The following is a 16,615-nucleotide window of genomic DNA, read 5'->3' on the forward strand; positions in this document are numbered from 1 at the left end:
TTTTAAATAAAGTAACGACGGTGTGCCTAAAATGCGAATAATTTTGATGACAACGGTAAACAGACCCTGTACCGTATCCTTTTCTTTAGATAGCAGCAAAAATCCGTATGTAAAAGTAAACGAAATGTACGGGTTTCTTTCCGTCTCAAGTGCATGGGAGCACAGCATGCATCTGAATTGTACAGATTTTCGCAGAATGTCCATATTTTTGCCTCATATTTTTTGTATGTTTTTTTCAGAAAATTGTGGTTTTCTGGCAAATTAGTGGCAAATCATTAAAGACTGAACGTAGAAACGTAATGACAGACATTTGAGTTTCAAACGTTATACCCTTCAGAAAAATTAATGCTAATGCAAAACCTCTTGTTCTATCAACTTTATAAGCTTGTAAGAGTAATACTTTAAAAAATAGTCCCAATTTTTGGGTCTTTGTCCCACTTTTATTTATGGTTTTGTCCAGATTTCTTGCTCTAAGAGATAGACAGGTTTGGAGCACAACTGCTCGTCAAGTAGAAAGGCTAATGTACCGACTGTTGCTTCTCTGTCATTTGAGTTAATTTGATAACTGGTAGATGGTATGCTTCATCGTAACCCCTTTTTGTCATATCTGAATTATTTCACACATACGTATACCGTTCCTGATATCAGAATAAATTACAGATTATAAATATAGCCTTTACATGTTAGCTTATTACATTACTCACGATTAATTACAAATGAAAGGATGGCAAAAATTCATCAGACACATTTGGTGAGTGGATGTTATATACAAAACGATGGAGAAAGTTCTGTCAGTACACTGTAGTATGAATTCTTAGAAACTGTTAACACAAAAGGGACAAATAGTTCACATAAGCAGTATCATGAGCATCCTGACCTCTAAACGCTTTTGCCAAAAAACTTATTTATTCTGTTTAGTAAACTCACACTAAGAAATCTGTTAATACCTTTGTTCACTTAATCACTTAGGTCATGAGAAGATAGTGCTATTGTCCAAGACATATACTTACTTTATCAATTTGGCCCATTAGCATACTTTCATTTTACTTTAGTATTCATCATTTCTTGGCATAATGGTTAAAGTGCTTGCCTAAGAGATGAAAGGGAGAGGGGTTTAATTCTCACCTTTTAAAGGAAAACTAGCTAGGCTTAAAAATGGCCCACAAGGGCAGTTAGCCTAGTACCTACCCCTGAGCCCTTGCACATTCCTCTCAACCTTTTAGCTCAAGAAATCTGAACAAAGCCAAAAATAATAAAGGCCCGAACATAGGGAGAAATTTAAAATATTTTTCTTATAAAGTTAGAAAGTCCTTAGAATATTAGCTTTTGTGTCTGCATGCATTTTCTGAAGAATGTGAAGTCTGAAACTCAAATGTCTGTCATTATTTAGTGACTTGAATACTCATTGTTTTGCCAGAAAACCACACATTTTATGAGGAACTCTTCTTCTTTCGGCTGCACCCGTTAGAGGTTGCCACAGCAGATCAACTGTTTCCATTTCTTCCTGTCCTCTGCATCTTGCTCTGTCACACCAACCGCATGCATGTCCTCTCTCACCACATCCATAAACCTTATCTTAGGCCTTCCTCTTTTCCTGTTACCTGGCAGCTTCATCCTTAACATCTTTTTCCTAATATACTCTGCATCCCTCCTCAGCACATGTCCAAACCAATGTAATCTTGCCTCTCTGGCTTTGTCTCCAAACCTTCCAACCTGGGCCGACCCTCTAATATACTTATTCCTAATCCTGTCCATCCTCGTCACACCCATTGCAAACCTTAACATCTTCAACTCTGCCACGTCAAGCTCTGACTCCTGCCTTTTTGTCAGTGCTACTGTCTCCAACCCATATAACATAGCTGGTCTCACTACCCTCTTGTAGACCTTCCCTTTCACTCTTACTGGTACTCATCTGTCACAAATCACTACTGACACTCTTCTCCACCCACTCCATCCTGCCTGTACACTCTTCTTCACCTCTCTTCCACACTCACCATTACTCTGAACTGTTGATCCCAAGTACTTAAACTCATTCACCTTCGCCACCTCTACTCCCTGCATCCTCACCATTCTTCTGTCCTCCCTCTCATTCACACACATATATTCTGTCTTAGTCCTGCTGACCTTCATTCCTCTTCTCTCTAGAGCATATCTCCACCTCTCCAGGGTCTCCTCCACCTGTTCCCTACTCTCACTACAGATCACAATGTCATCTGCAAACATCATAGTCCACGGGGACTCCTGTCTGATCTCGTCTGTCAACCTGTCCATCACCATTGCAAATAAGAAAGGGCTCAGAGCTGATCCTTGATGTAATCCCACCTCCACTTTAAACGCACCTGTCACTCCCACCACAGACCTCACCGCTGTCACACTACCCTCGTACATATCCTGTACCACTCTTACAAACTTCTCTGACACTCCCGACTTCCTCATACAATACCAAAACTCCTCTCTAGGCACTCTGTCATATGCTTTCTCTAAATCCACAAAGACACAATGCAACTCCTTCTGACCTTCTCTGTACTTTTCCATCAATACTCTCAGAACAAACATCGCATCTGTAGTGCCCTTTCCTGGCGTGAAACCATACTGCTGATCACTAATCATCACCTCCCTTCTTAACCTAGCTTCCACTACTCTTTCCCATAACTTCATGCTGTGACTGATCAGTTTAATCCCTCTGTAGTTACTACAGCTCTGCACATCGCCCTTATTCTTAAAAATCGGTACCAAAACACTTTTTCTCCATTCCTCAGGCATCCTCTCACTTTCCAAGATTTCATTAAACAATCTAGTTAAAAACTCCACTGCCATTTCACCTAAACACCTCCATGCTTCCACAGGTATGTCATCTGGACCAGCAGCCTTTCCGTTCTTCATCCTCTTCATAGCTATCCTTACTTCCTCCTTGCTAATCCGCTGCACTTCATGATTCACTATCTGCACATCATCCAACCTTCTCTCCCTCTCATTCTCTTCATTCATCAACCCCTCAAAGTACTCTTTCCATCTGCTCAACACACTCTTCTCACTTGTGAGTATATTACCCTCATTATCCTTTATCACCCTTACCTGCTGCACATCTTTACTAGCTCAGTCCCTCTGTCTAGCCAATCGGTACAGGTTCTTTTCTCCCTCCTTAGTGTACAACATTTTATACAACTCTTCATACGCCTTATCCTTAGCTTTCACCACCTCTCTCTTTGTCATGCACCTCATCTCCTTATACTCTTGTCTACTTTCTTCATCTCTTTGAGAATCCCACTTCTTCTTCGCCAACCTCTTTCTCTGTATACTCTCCTGTACTTCTTCATTCCACCACTAGGTCTCCTTGTCCTCCTTCCTCTTTCCAGATGTCACAACAAGCACCCTTCTAGCCATCTCTCTTACAGTGCCTGTCTTAACTCTTCCCTGAACATCACCTCACAATTACCCTTTTTCAATTTCCACCATTTGATCCTTGGTGCTGCCCTCACACTCATCCTCCTCTTCTTAATCACCAATGTCATCCTACAAACCAACATCCTATGCTGCCTAACTACACTTTCCCCGCCACCACTTTACAGTCTCCAATCTCCTTCAGATTGGCCCTTCTACATAAGATATAATCCACCTATGTGCATCTTCCTCCACTCTTGTATGTCACCCTATGCTCCTCCCTCTTGTTAAAATACGTATTCATCACAGCCATGTCCATCCTTTTCGCAAAATCCACTACCATCTGACCTTCTGCATTCCTTTGCTTAACACCATACCTACCCATCACTTCCTCATCCCCTCTGTTCCCTTCACCAACATGCCCATTGAAATCTGCTCCAATCACCAGTCTCTCACCCTTGGGTACAGTCATCACCACTTCATCCAACTCACTCCAAAATTTTTCTTTCTCATCCATCGTAAGCCCAACTTGTGGAGCATATGCACTAACAACATTTATCATTACACCATCAATTTCCAGCTTCATAAACATCACTCTATCCGACACTCTTTTCACCTCCAAAACACTCTTAGCATACTGTTCCTTCAGGATAATGCCTACGCCATTTCTCCTCCCATCCACACCATGATAAAACAATTTGAAACCACCTCCAATATACCTAGCCTTGCTCCCCTTCTATCTGGTCTCTTGCACAAACAATATACCAACCGTCCTTCGGTTCATCATATCAGCTATCTCCCTCCCTATACCAGTCATACTGCCAACATTCAAAGTTGCGACTCTCACTATCACAGTCCTATCCTTTACCTGCCTTCGTGCATGCCTTCCGCCTCTTCTCCTCCTTCGGCCAACAGTAGCCCAATTTCCGCCAGCACCCTGTTGGCCAACAGTACTGGTGGCGGTCGTTGTTAACCCGGGCCTCGACCGATCCAGTATGAATTTCTGTACAGTTTTCTGCATATATGATGTGGCAAAATTTTACGCCGGATGCCCTTCCTGATGCAACCCTCCCCATTTATCCGGGCTTGGGACCGGCACAAATAAATGCACTGGCTTGTGCATCCCCAGTGGCTGGGTTCTATGAGTCAAAATCTGACATTCTGCGAAAATCTGGACTGTTGAGAGGTATGCATTGCACCCTTTCAGTAAATCATTCCCACTCACAGAATGGAGTGTAATGGATGCAGCAGAATTTACTAGCTTAACAGAAGCATCTACATGATGGAATGCATGTTTTTGTACCATTCGTAAAGAGGGTCGGTTTGTCAGGAACTGGGGTGAATACAAGAAAGGGTGATAAATGAATTAGTAGGCAACAGGAGTCAAATAATGTCTCTTCTATGTGGTATTTGGTACTGCAGTACTTGACCTGCATAGAGAAGACAACAACTGTAATACCCGTGTAAGCAGGAACTCAGGGAATCTACTGACCACAGACCTGGCAGCATGCAATGCACTTTACATTGTGCTGCTGGAAATATGCAGGTTATAGTAGTTCTAAAGGTTGGGTATTTCCAACTTCATGATAAAGTATACAGTGGGCTCTCAGGACAATGGTCAGAAAATAGACAAAGCACAAAGTCCCACATTATGCTGGTTACTCAGTTTTAAAGAATGCACACATACAATCACACACACACACACACACACACACACACACACACACACACACACGCACACTGTTGCTAATTCTCTGTTATGAGTTTTCAGTCCACTTACTATCTCTCTATCTGTCTCTCCAGTGTAAAAAAGCAACAATGAAATAAAATGCAAACTTGTATACAAAGATGTAGAAAGAAACAAGTCAACCACTATATATTAAACTAAATAGTGCCTCAGCAGAACTACGTAACTATTGGTAGGATCAGACCACATGGGCACAAGCTAGCAAGTGTTAGTATAAGAACTGCAAGGCAAGTGTTGAATTTACTAGATCAACTTGGATGTACAGAGATTATGAATTTCAGGATAGCATAGGTTCATAGGTTCATAGGTAGGTACTAGGGCCTATATAAGCCTAGCCAAATGGTACCCTGGCTTTTGCCACCCAAGAAAATTATTTTCCTCTGCCCCTGTCAAGCAGAGCCACAGAAGTGATCCCCGGGGTGAATTTCCTATCTCCCATCCAATCATCAAGATTTTTCTTGAAGAGTGCTAATGAGGAGCTTTGTTTGATATAGATGGGTAGTTTGTTCCAGAGTATGGGAAGTCTCTGAGACAGGAATCTATCCCTCCAGCATGCTCTGTTTATTGTGTTGACAAGGTTTAGGTCCCTAGAGCATGTAGCTCGGAGGGATTGGGATTTCTTTACATGGAGCATGTCCAACAGCTCTGGGTTTGACATAGCTTTGTATGTTAGGCAGAGATCGCCTCTGAGTAGACGATATGCGACAGAGTAAAGCTGAAGTTTTTTGAGACGGTCTGCGTAGGGCATCTGTTTCAGGCCGGTAATCCTCTTTGTGAGGTATTTCTGTGGCCTTTCCAGTTGTTGTAAATGTCTTGTGAGGTACATACCAAAAGAGGCGTTGTACTCTATAATGGGTCTAATGAGTGATGAGTAGAGAGGAACAATGACCTCTTTTGTCCTGGATGAGAAACCTTTTGTGATGAGGTGTGCTACATAGAAGGATTTCCTAACTACTATGGCAATGTGATTATCAAAGGAGAGATTACTGTCCACCTGTGTTCCAAGGTCTCTTATCACACTTTCGGTGTTAAGTAGACTACCGCCTATATATCCACTCAGGAAGTACGTCAACAGCAATGCTTTCTTTCACATGGTTTTCCCAGCGCCAACTGTAAGCAGTTACTAAACAGGCATTGTGAGCAAACAGAATCTATGCTGTAAACATGACAGCACTTTTCAATGCAAAGTGACACCTTATTGAAATAGCTGTCAGTGAATCTGTTCTTGATTCTGCATACGTCTTTTCCATGTCATACACCCTAACCACATCTTTCTACAGTAAGGTCAAACTGTGGTAGTGACACCCATCACAGAAAACATTTTGGGATGTACGTACGTATTTGATATTTGTTAACCAGGTAAGAGAACTGATTAAACAACTCTATCCATTACCATGATCTGAACTAGCAAGGAGTAACAAAATGGTGCAGAATAAAAATATCAAAACAAGTCAAAGTGCAAAGACTTAAAAGAAAATACTAAACAGTGTAAACTGCATAAAAATTCAACAATAATGCATGAAAGACAATATGGCATCAAGGCTATTTACTATTTATAGTGACTCATTTAAATGTACCTAAGTAAAGAGATTTAAAGATTAATAGTAACAAGTCAATGTAACATTATATCTAAGAGATGTTATTTACATATATACAGCATGCATTTGCATAACAGAACCTTACAGACTTATATAAGCAATAAATATAGCTAATTTATTTTATTTTATTTTACATTTGTTGACCGGGAGTGGCCAGCTGAGCCAAACCCCTTTTTTAGTGGAGGCCTGGGGAGAAAAGTTCCATAAGTACAAACAACTTAACAATATAACAAAAAAGTAGAATACAATGGAAACTGAAATTCATACCGTAATCACAAAACTTCATAAGTCTACAAAACAAGTTTAGATAACAGCAGTGTTCTGGTGTTATTAAAATATTAATGCACAGGAAGTTACACAAGAAGCATGGTGTGTTTAGTATTTATACTAAGCATTACAAATTCTTTGGTGCCAGATTTAAATTGTTTGGGGTGTGCGAGGGTCCTGGTTTCAAGTGGAAGTTTATTTCAAGCAATGGCGGAAATACTAATACAGTACTGTTAATAGGATCAAAATACTTTACAAAGTCTAGGAATTCAAAATAATAGTATGTTTTAATTTGTATTGTTTGCTGCAGATGACATTCATTCAAAGATACCAGGAAGTTATAATGTATATTTTAGAGCAGCACTAAAACATTTGGATTCAGAATTTCCTAAAGATGTGGGGTTGTCATTCATTTTGATGTACAAACTCCCGCAAAATTTGCGTACAGTTTAATTTGAATATCTTCTCTTTGTGGATGAGCAAAAGTTTTAAGTGATTGCACCTCTTCTCTACCATATTAGTTTGTAGGTACAATTTTATTCTGCATTGTTTAGAAAATGTCCTCTCCCCATTTGCTATACTCATTGTAACAAAAAGGAAACTTTGAAGTTTTACTACTACTCTGTACAGCATTTTCTGTTGGCAGTCCTTGTCCACCAAAGCATCAATTATAGTATCAACTGACAGTACAGTTTTTACATCAGAGAAGACCTGCTGCAGAAGTGCTGGGAGCAGCTGCAGCTGTGCAATCAGACTGTCAGTAATTAACTCATTACCTCCATACATGCTGTCAATTTGAGGTGGGATTGCAAATGAAGTGCCACTGCAGCTTGAAGGGACATATTCTCCACAGAACACAGCAAGATATAGGAGGTGGTTGGCATAATTGTTATGATCTTTACCATAGAGATACAAGGTACAGGGTTTGATTCTATCCTCTGGTTATTAACCAGACTTGTAATAGTCTGCCGACTGACAGCCTAGTATTAACCTATGAACCATTTCTGGTAAAAATACAGTTATGATAAAAAAAAAATCATACAACAACAAACTCATAGTGCATTTTTTTCTGTATCTTTTTGCCTGCTAGCCTGTACTCATCAGGCCTCTCCAATAGCACACTGGCCCTGGTTCCCTGATGGTGTGGACTCGGCCTTCTATTCCATTTTGGGGGAGGAGGCTTGTGCAGAGAACTGCCATTATTCACACAGACAGTGGAACTGCTTAAGTAGTATTTTGTGATTATGTAACCTAACCCCAACCCTCTGTTGGTGACATGCCTATCCAAGTCACCCTGAGAGCTGCCTATGTTTCCACCATGCCCATATATGCATGCTCCTTCCCCTGCAAAGATGGGATCTACCACCGCCAGCTTGAATAGTCATCAAGTGCATGCCTCCTGACTGTCGGCTGCTTTAGTTTCTATATAAGACCCCCACAACATGCCACTGGAACAGCATAAACAGTCAGCAAGGAAACCACCAACCCTCTCCAGGAAAGGTGCCACTCATTCTCCTCTGCCTTCCCATCAGTCCCCTGAGCTTCTGCTGGAATCTGGTTGCCTCTGTCATAGTTAAGACTTTATCCCTCTATGTCACTGGAAGGCTTAGACTCACAGTACATTTGGTAGAAGAATTCTTTAGCAGACTTAATGGTAATGAGGTGCAGTACTATCCTGTAATCTTGCTGGGTCTCAGTGTTGTCTAAGAGGCTTTAGATCTTATAGGTTCATAGGTTGGTACTAGACTATTGGCCCTAGGGCCTATACAAGCCTAGCCATAACAATTCCCTGGCTATTTCTTTCTGCAGTATTTACTTCCCTGGACCCCTGTCTATCAAGGCGACTGACATGATCCCCGGGGTGAAATTCCTATCTCCCATCCAATCATCAAGGTTCTTTTTGAAGAGGGCCAAAGAGGCGCTCTGCTTGACATTTATGGGCAGTCCATTCCAGAGTCTGAGGAGTCTCTGGGTCAGGAACATATCCCTCCAGCATGTTTTGTTCATTGTGATGACAAGGTTTAGATCCCTGTAGTGTATGTCTCTGAGGGATTGGGATTTCTTTAAGTGTAGCATGTCCAACAGCTCAGGGTTTGACATGGCCTTGTATGTTAAGCAGAGATCACCTCTGAGTAGACAATATGCCACAGAGTGTAGGTGGAGTTTTTTTAGACAGTCAGCATAGGGCATCTGCTTTAGGCCTGTGATTCTGTTAGTGAGGTATTTTTATCTTTAACAATTTGTGGTTGCTGGGCTGTCTCCATGATGGTGTCACACACTTGCTCATAACCTTTACACTGCCTTTGTAAGTTTAACTTGAGGCTGTTTATAGCAGTTACTGTAGTTGTGTTGTTAGTGTTTGCTTGTAAGATACTTGCTACTTGTTTCAATATGCACAATATGTTGTAGGAGACATAAGTCTAAAAAACATTGTCATCACTGTTAACAACCCCCTGGCTTTACTTCGTATGTCAGAAATCTTGTCATTTTGAAGGTTTTATAAGGTTTCATGCAGTCTAATATAGTTTGTTGAAATACCTATAATGCTCTTCTTTTTTGCTGTCCATTTTGTTGGACAAACTATATGAAGTCCTGTTTGTTAACAGTGATGATAATGTTTGTAACATATCATCGTCATCTCCTGATGCTTTGCGTTTGAAATGGCTCTTTTCCAAGGTGATGTACGAATGAGTACAGTGGTATCTTTTTTTTTTAAACAAGAAACATTTTTATTAAATTATCAAGCATAACATAGGCAATCATGCATTTATATAAATGAAAACAAACCATATTGACATAATTTTAGTTGCAAACATTATACGTTATTTATAATCTATCCAGTCACTGTCATTCACATATTACATAGCTCATTCAAATTCTGCCTTCTTTTAGATCTCTTTCCTCCTCTGCATGTATTGTTCCCAAAATTCCCATTTTTTCCTCCATAATTTGCTCCTACCCTTTTCTAAAGATCCCAATTCCAGTTGTTTCATCACTGTTACTATATTCCCTACTTCTAGTAAAGATGGCTTAGACTTTGATTTCCATTTTATAGTAATTGCCTTTTTGGCAGACACCATAATTAGACTCAGCAAGGCCCTGCTATGTCTAGGCAATTCCAATTCTGTATCATAGCGCAACAAATAATTTCCTTAGTTACACCAATTTGCTCACACAGTATCTCTGACAGAACAGTCTGCATGGAATCTTTAGTCTGCTAACTCATTACACTCCCAGACAATATGTTCCCAGTTACCTCTTTCTTCCCCATCATACCTCTGACATTTGCTGTCTACCTGAGGAAAAATTCTTTGGAGTCTACTTTGGGTATAAACATATCCATGAAGACACTTCCAAGCAAAAAATTGTTGCATATCTGGGAGACAAACATATATTCCTGTCCCAGAGGCTTCCCATACTCTGGAACAGGCTACCCATCTATGTCAAGCAAAGTTCTTCATTAGCACTCTTCAAGAAAAATCTTGATGAGTGGGTGGGAAATAGGAAATACACCCCGGGGATCACTTCTGTGTCTCTGCTCGACAGTGGCACAGGAAAATAACTTTCTTGGGTGGTGTAAGCCATGGAATCTTGTTGGCTAGGCTTACATAGGCCTTCAGGCCGATAACCTAGTACCTACCTATGAACCTATATCCCCCCCCCATTGTTTCCTTGTGAATTGCTTATCCAATCTTTTCTAACCTCCTCTGACTGATTCTTATAGTTATGCAATATTTTGTATACTATACTAATTATTCCTTTTTTAACAGCAGCTTCTGTTCTAGATTCCACTAAAAACCCTACCAGTGCTAGTCTTTCACTTAGGATCTTTCTCTTTGCCTATACTCTGATATCAGTCCTTGATAGGGAAGGCATTCTGTGTCCTGCAGTCCAAATACATTCTTGGCCTCTTCGTATTCTATTACCTTTCCCTCTCTAATTATTTGCTTCCAATACCTTAGTTCTTTTACCAGTTTTATCCAATAAATTCCAGCCCCCCTCTTGCCTAGTGTCTGTATCCCTAATTGCAGTCATCCCTATTGGCAGAATCTCCTTTCTTCATTCCAGTGTTGGCTTAGTTCTTAGAATACTTTCTGCTACTTTATAAGTATAATATTCTGTATGATTATTGTTATTCTTCTTAAGAATCTGCATCCAAAATCTAGTCTCCCCTTGTTTCTTGAGCTTCCCCCCTATTTCATCATCATCCCTTTCCACTTTGAATTATAGGTTTCTGCTTGTGCTATATATATGTGCTTTAACTGTGTAGCTCTGAAACACTCCATTCAAATTGGGTAATGCCAATCCGCCTTGTTCAATTGGAAGAATCAGCTTATCCCACTTGAATCTTGCCATCTTCCCCTTCCAGATCAAATCCTTCAGCTCTTTATTACTTGTTATCCGCAACTTCTCCTCTGGTTGATAAAAATATGCCTGACCTGCGTATAAAACTAAAGGGACTAAAACATTTTAACTGCTTGTATCTTACTATCCATATCCATATAGCAGAGCTTTCAGTTTCTCAGTTTTTTTATATTATCTTTTGTTTAGTCTCTTCCCACATATCTTTAGCTACCACACCAGAATCCTTTTTAATCCATACTCATAGGTACTTCATTTTATCATGTCCCCATAAATATGGATATTGCTGAGCCAATTCATGTGTGGTATATAATTTATAGCTGTTGCCTTTGTTTTAGCTTAATTAATTTTGTACCCCCAAAAGATTTGAAACTGCCTCAAAATGTTCTACAACAGTGAAATGTCCATTTCTGTTTTTATCTGGTATAAAATAATATCATCTGCAAATAGAGACAGCTTTTCTTGACTACCATACCAATTATATCCTTGGATTTCTGAAAGAGGACACATCTGCCTGGTTCCTCTTCTCAAACAGAAATTATTAGAGAGGAACCAATTCACTTTAATTTTCATCTCCGATCCCTCATATATCCTCCTAATCAGTTTTATAATTTTATCAGGGAATGCAAATGATTTCATTGCCATGCTCATAAACACCCAGCTTACTCTGTCAAATACTTTCTACAGAAGCTCTTCTTATCTTCCTTGTTATCGGTTCCCTAAGCTTAGCAACAACCCTTTCTACATTCTGTTGGCTGAGTTGTTGTGCTAAACGTTTTTGTGCTCTGGCATTATTATCAAAAAACAGTTGATTAACAGCAATCTTATTAAACTCATGCATAATATTGAGATACTCTTTTATTTTCTGCTTAGCATTCTGCAGTTGCTCCTCTTCTTGTTCTGTGAGATCCCCCCTATTCTGCAATACTTTAAAATTTGCCAGTCCCTCTAAATAATTAGTGTAGCTTCTTAACCATATCTCTCTTTGTTTTATTTCCACCCTATTTTTAAATTCCACTTTAATTTTATCCCACCTTCTAGCTATATTTTCAGAAGACATTTCTGTCTTTTCTAATAACTCCTGAATGACTTCCACTACCCATTCCTTAAATTCCTCACATTTCAACAGATAGGTTGGAAAGCATAGTGTCTCATTTTTATTTCATTACCCTGCATTTTTATTTTCATTATTAATAGTCCAAAACCAGTTAGTGGCGCAGGTAAACAGGTCTTTCAGCAAAACGAAGTATAAAATAAGCAAAAATAGAAGAAGGCTCCAGACCACGGCACTTAAAACAAACTCTTTAATAACAAAGTAATGGGTGAGCACTTTCGCAGCAACAAGCTGCTTCATCAGACAACAAATGCACAAAATCATCCTCTATTTAAATCAAGTTTAACCAATAAACAGCTCAGTTCAATTAACCTCATGCAAAATCTTAAAGTGCTGCAAGATCATGCTGTCATATCAAGGTCTATATAGAGTGCATATAAATACATATATAAAGTGCATATAAAAATACAAAGATAAAACTGTGCAGATAAATAAAAACCATGAATAAATAATAGCATAAGAATGCATACAGAATAATAACAGCACAAGTTACCTAGAAAGAGGTCTATTAAGATGTATAGGTCTAATGGATACTTTTTTATTAAGCCCTTTACCCATATTTGCATGCATCCTAATAATCCAGTCCAACTCTTTTGGTTTCTACCTGTTTCTTACGTCTCCCCCTCTGTTTCCTAAAGCTACAATCTCAATAACCATAAATTTAAATTCATGCCCATTCCCATTCTCTATGACATGTCTCGCCAGTGCATTAGTTACAACTTGTTTGGAAATATCGTACATGTGTTCTCTGATACAATCTTTTAGCCTACGTGTAGAATACCCACATAAAAAGACTGGCATGCAACACAGTAGGCTAAATATACCAAATTAGTGGCATTACAATCAGCTACTAATCTAAAACATAAACATTGTTTTGTATCCGGATGTCTAAAGTTACCACTTCTATCTAAACATTTACAGAAATTACATTTATTACTGGGAAAGGTGTCATAGTTATGATGGGAGAATTCAGTAGTATTCTCATGTGCATACTTAGGGCCACATAATAATCTCTTTAAAGATTTTTTATTTTTGAAAGCATATCGAGGGTTATCCCGTACTAGCCGCTTGACCTGTTCGTCAGCACAAAGATAAACATCTAGTAATAACTTGATGTTGCTAGCATAAGTAAGTGGTATTCTCATAAACTTGTTGGTGGTTGCTATTCATCCCTCATCTTCCCTAAAATTAGAGAAGTAAGGTCGCCCCTTCCCTTCTCTGGTACTAAGTATGTCCGTCATTACTTTCTGTACTTCCTTCTGGGCATCCCCTCTCCCCACAAAATTACTTTCTAAACTAAGCAGTTCATCTCTGACACTATGTTCATTAGCTGTTAATCGTGATACCCTTAAGGCCTGTCCCCTCATAACATTTCTAAAAACATGTGATGGGTGCATACTATTTCTTTGAACAAAAGTATTTCTATAACATTCCTTTCTGAATATCCTAGTTTCAAACACTCCTGTAGGTGTTCTTCATATACTGACATCCAAAAAGTCAATAGAAATATCTGAACTATGAGCAGTGAATTTAAGAAAATGAGTATTGCCATTAACGTATTCCAAAAATGTCCTAAATGCAGTTATCTCTCCCTCCTAAAGGAGGAAGATGTCATCCACAAACCTCCTATAAAAAACAATGTTGTGCATATCTGTTCTTAAGATATGTTGTTTCTCCCATACAGCCATGGCAATATTGGCGTAGCTATTGGCACACGAGGTACCCATAGCTACGCTACATCCAATTGGCTATATAATTGTTGCTCAAACAAAAATATGTTGTTCTCAAGTATAACCTCTACCAATAAACAAAGTAGCTCTATAACCTTGGTGTTGTAAGTACCATCTTCCATCAAGTACTGTTTCAAATACACAACCCCTACATCATTGGGAATGACTGTAAAAAGGGACTGAACATCCAGAGTTACCATTAAGAAGTTCCTTGTAGGTGGCTTATTCTTAACATGTTCAAACAAATCTCCCAAGAATTGCTTAGTATCTTTTAAGATATAACTATTTTTCAGCAACAAAGGTTTTAAATGTTGCTCTACAAAGATGGATAAAGATTCAGTACTCCATTGGGTCTCATTGGGGGATTGCATGAATCTTTATGTATTTTGGACAGTCCTTGAATTATAGGTATAACAGGTTCATCCACAATAAAGTACTTATATAAATCTAAATCAATGGTCCTTAGTTGCAAACAGTCAAATAAATTGTTTCTAATAACCACATTACATTGTTTGACCCTGTCAGGGCCTATCTGTTCATATATATTCACGTCATTCAACATATTAAGCATGGAGCTCCTATAAAAATGATAATCCATAACCACTAGTAAGACCCCTTTGTCTGCAGGGCATACTGAAATAGTCTGGTCATGACATAAACTTTCTAGTTCTTTTCTTTCATTAAAAGTTAAATTAACAAAATTTTTAGTTGTTGCATGCTTATCATACAGTTTATAAATATCTTGTATACAAGCTTTCTCAAATGTTTCAATTACACTGTTGCTATTAGATATATATGTACTGTTTTTTCTAAATACCTTGGGACCATTGACCGGTGCTAAATCATTTCCAAACTGGATATTTAACATTACATTGCGAGAAAATTATTTCAATTCAATGACATTTTCTGTTAGAGTCATCTTACCCACAAGTATAAAAGTCATACCTTAGTTGAGCACACTAATTTCCTCTGTAGTCAAAGTCTGTTGGGATAAATTCCAAACTAGAGATGGTTCTGTCCTTGCCACATCCTTTTCAGGGTCACTGTGTTGCCGTCTTCGATCGAGGCTTTCTGTTTCTGCCGGCCACGACTGTGTGTTCTTTCCCAAAAATGTGTAGCTCTGATAGGATATGGTGTGTTAAGGAGGCTTTTGCCAGTATTTACATTCAGTAAGGTGTTAGCCGAACTCGAATGTCCAGCTCCATGCAAGGATTCTTTCCTCCTTGCTCTATTCTGCGTGCCTGTATAATGTGATGCGTTAGAACTCACAGAAATTGTTGGAGCATTAGATGTAGAGGGCAGCGTCTGCTTGATGACATCACCAGTCGTACTTGCCTCAGCTGAAATTCTTAAGGTGGAATTAACTTCCACATCCTCAGTTGGTAGGGATTCCATAGCACTCATTCTGCTCCTGGTATCAGAGTTGGTTTCTTTGGGCCATGCAAAAACATGGCCATTCACAAAATTGTGCAAATCCCTCTGGATCTTCTATCTCTTCTGGGATAGAAGCTGATTCTCGTATGCATTAATGGTTTCAATAATGTAGTCCGTCTTAATGTCTACTAGACCAGATGGCTACTTGTCATATAATTCAGTCTGCAATTGAGTCACACTTTGTTGAAGAAGGTCTTCTTCAGGCTTAAAAGTCTATCAGGAGACGCATATAGTTGAAGCTCATCTCCAAATTTAATTGTTGCCACCTAATCAACAGTTCTTTGTAGGTAGTGCCGTAGGTGAGCATATTGAGCACCCTTAACCCATGAGGGACAATATTCAAGCTAATACAGGCTTTGAAGTAAAATCTTTGTATCTAGAGACATTGTAATTTACGTGCATCATTCTCCAGTTTAAAAAAATCTTTTCTAAGAGCTGCTGCATCATATTCATGTACTGTCTCTGTAGATGCAGAATAATTAACAGGTACAAAGTCTAGTAGAGGATTTTCTTTACTTACAATACAAGAAGTAATGTCCCTCTGTTTCAGCCTGTTGGAATTGTTCACTTCAGGCACATAATCCAGCTCAGGAATCAAGGGAGTACCTTCAGCCATGTCATTGTACCACAAACAAACACAAACAATAATAGTACAAAACCAGTTAATGGTGCAGGTAAATGGGTCCTTCAGCAAAATAAAGTATACAATAAGCAAAAATAGAAGAAGGCTGCAGAACATGGCACTTAAAAACATAAACTCTTTAATAACAAAGTAATGGGTGAGCGTTTTCGCAGCAACAAGCTGCCTCATCAGACAACAAATGCAGAAAATCATCCTCTATTTAAATCAAGTTCAACCAATAAGCAGCTCAGTTCAATTAACCTCATGCAAAATCTTAAAGTGCTGCAAGATCATGCTGTCATATCAAGGTCTATATAGCGTGCATATAAATACATATATAAAGTGCATATAAAAATACAA

The sequence above is a fragment of the Protopterus annectens genome, chromosome 4.part0 (assembly GCF_019279795.1).
Source record: "Protopterus annectens isolate FY-2018-M chromosome 4.part0, PAN1.0, whole genome shotgun sequence".
NCBI lineage: Eukaryota > Metazoa > Chordata > Ceratodontiformes > Protopteridae > Protopterus > Protopterus annectens.